This window comes from Physeter macrocephalus, chromosome 8 (genome assembly GCF_002837175.3).
Source record: "Physeter macrocephalus isolate SW-GA chromosome 8, ASM283717v5, whole genome shotgun sequence".
NCBI lineage: Eukaryota > Metazoa > Chordata > Mammalia > Artiodactyla > Physeteridae > Physeter > Physeter macrocephalus.
Window position 1 is genome coordinate 8671697 of NC_041221.1, and position 3100 is coordinate 8674796.

A 3100-nucleotide genomic window follows, 5' to 3' on the forward strand; every position below is an offset into this window, starting at 1 on the left:
CCCCTGCATCGGCAGGCGGACTCTCAACCACTGCGCCACCAGGGAAGCCCAGGAGTGCTTTTTGGGGAAGTATTTTCATGTAGCCATAGGAAGCCAAATAAGACATTTGAAAACAGTTTTTTTTAAATTTTAAATTAAGATATATATTTCACCCCTTCTTTGTTTCACTTTATTTGCAATTGAGTTAGCTCAAAACGAAGTGCATTTATTTGATTACTGGCCTGTGTCAGTTGCCCTGATGTGTTTTTTATTTTTTTCTGTTTTTTATTTAATTGTGATACTAAGTGTTAAGCCAGTACTAAGACAGGAAAGAAGATACATAGAGCTTTCAAAGATTACATAGGCCCTTGGGCAGGACTTCTTAAATGGGAGCTGGCTTGAGGTCACAAGCTTTCAAATCAATGGATTTGAAATTTGATTACCAGTTGCCTTAATAGAAGGCTTCCCTTCATGACAAGGATGAAATATGGAGCAGATTACACGGGGTGACCAGGGCAGGCTTGGGCCTGAGGCCATGTCTCACTCATGTCCATGGTGTCTTGCCTGGAGACTTTTATGGTCCTCTCTGCCCCACTGTTTGACCTGGCTTGGTCCAGCTGTAGTCACTCTCATAGCATGTCAAACACTCCCACTTGTCCTCTTTTTGTGTGTTCCTTCAACTTCTATTTAGGAAAACAGCTGAGGGAACGCCCTTCCTGGTACCCCCAACAGGCTCTGGAAGTAGAAAGCTCTAACCCTTTTCTGTGGGTTATGTCTCTAAGCTGTGCAAGACTGAATATTGGTTTATGGATTAAGGGGGCAGCTAAAAACCTGCCCATCAAGACCAGAAGGAGTGGGTCAAGGCATCCTTCCTTCACCTGCTGTGGCTCCTCCCATTTAGACAGTTGTTTGCACACCTGTGTGCACTCCTTAGGCAGGTGACCAGTATACAGCACAGGCTCTTCAGGAATACATAATTAATCAAAGCCTAATAACTAGAATAATGTAATCTGAAGAATTAAAATCAGCACTCCTGATACTCGCTCTGTATAGGATGTATATAAATATCTTATTGTCCTCTTCAGCTTATACTTAGTGAGGGAGAATTAGCAATCCCAAATTACTCAATAAAAGGGGCTTGTGAGCACATACCTAGCTGCATGGACAGTGGTACTGGGGGGTGTGTCTAAAAGCTGTGTTTGTATAGCAAGCGCATTGGTGTTACATAGGTCGTATATTTATTTGCGTGGCTTGGAGAAATACCTACCCAAGCCATCCCTCGGGTTCTATTTTAGTGGAGGTGAGAGGGTACCTCTTAGAGAAATTGATGTGGGACAATAGAGAAAAGCTATTATTTCCAATATTTTAGAAGTGTAGGCCCAAGGTTGACAACATTGGTTTAGGAGATCTCCCGATGGAGCTTTGTATTTAAACAAAGATAGGCACCTGGTATCTAAACACTCTGGAACAGGAGTAGTTGAAACAGAGACTCAATTTTCTGTTTTTACAGGGTAGGCCAGTGAGTCTGGGGGCTCAGAGATGAAGAAAATTAGGGTTGGGTCTAGACACAGAGGGTGAGAACTGGCCACAGGGAATATTATCTGATGCTCTGATGGTGTATTTTTGGGTAACAAAGCACCCAAACCCCATGGGGTAAAATAATGAACATTTCATTATGTTTACAATCTGCAGGTCTATTGACTCCTCTGCTCCAACAAGGCATTGAATGGGGTCCCTGGATGGGATTCAGCTGGCAGCTGGTCTGGTCTGGAGGGTCCAAGATGGCTTCACCCACCTGCTGGGAGGCTGGGCTCAAGTAAACCTCTCCTCTAGCGACTGTGAGTTTCTCCCTCTCATGGGTTTCACATCTTTCCATGTGGACTTTCCCACAGCGCAGTCCAATGTCTTGCATGGTGGCTCAGGCTCCAAGCACAAGAGCTCCAACAGACAGGAAGTGGAGGCTGCAGGTCTGCGTTGGAATCTGGCACAGCATCACTTACACGGTATTCTACTGGTCAAAGCAGTCACAGGCCCACTTGGATTCAGTGGGAGGGGACAGAGACCCCACCTCTCCATGGGAAAATGTCAAAGACTCTGTGGTCTTCTTTAATCTGCCATATCTGCCATTCAGCTTGAGGTTGGCTTTTGTTCTGCACTAGCTTTAGTCCATCTCTCTCTTCCCCCAACACTTCGTAAAGGTGAGGAAAAGGAGAAGAGGCCGTGTTCTTGCCCGGGACACCCCGGTGTAGAGAGGGGGCTCGGCCCCAGCTGGCAGCCAGGAATCTGAGGGAGCAGAGATTGAGAGAGAGGCGAACAGAAGACCTTAAGTCACCTGACGGATCTGCAGGAGTATTTGGGAGAGCTCTGGATGCCCCGCAGTATGCAAAATGAGGGTGGACAAAATCGACTTGAATAATAACAGAAGACCAGAGGACCGGGAAATAGCTTGTTCCTACAATAGATTACAATAGCAAACACTCACCTTTTTTGCCTTTTCCACCCAGAAGGTACACTTCACAAAAACAGGAATTATATCTGGCTTTTTTTTTTTTTTTTTTTGGCCATGTCTTAAGCACCCAGCAAGTGTTCACTTACTATTTGAATAAACATACAGCTGTGAATGTATTCCTTGCTATGTGCTGTTAACTGTTGGCGAATAGCAATTACTACATTTAACATAATGACAACACTATGCCATTATAAGCCCCATGCGACAGATAAAGATAATAACCCACTCACAGTTGTTTAAATCCAGGCATGTCCAACTTCAAGCCGTTAAGCCAGGTAGGCATTTTGACTCTCCATTCACAAGTATTTCTTCAACCATTGCAATATACACAGCACAGGATCCACCCCTAGGGACAGTATAGTTGATTTAACCAGGGAAATGAAGACAAATTCTCAAAGAGTGAGTTGGCAAGAATATAACTAAATAATGATTAAAATATGTCACAAGGCAGTGCAGGAGAACCAATGGCTAAAAAAGACAAGGATAGGGGCTTCCCTGGTGGCGCAGTGGTTGCGCGTCCGCCTGCCGATGCAGGGGAACCGGGTTCACGCCCCGGTCTGGGAGGATCCCACGTGCCGCGGAGCGGCTGGGCCCGTGAGCCATGGCCAATGG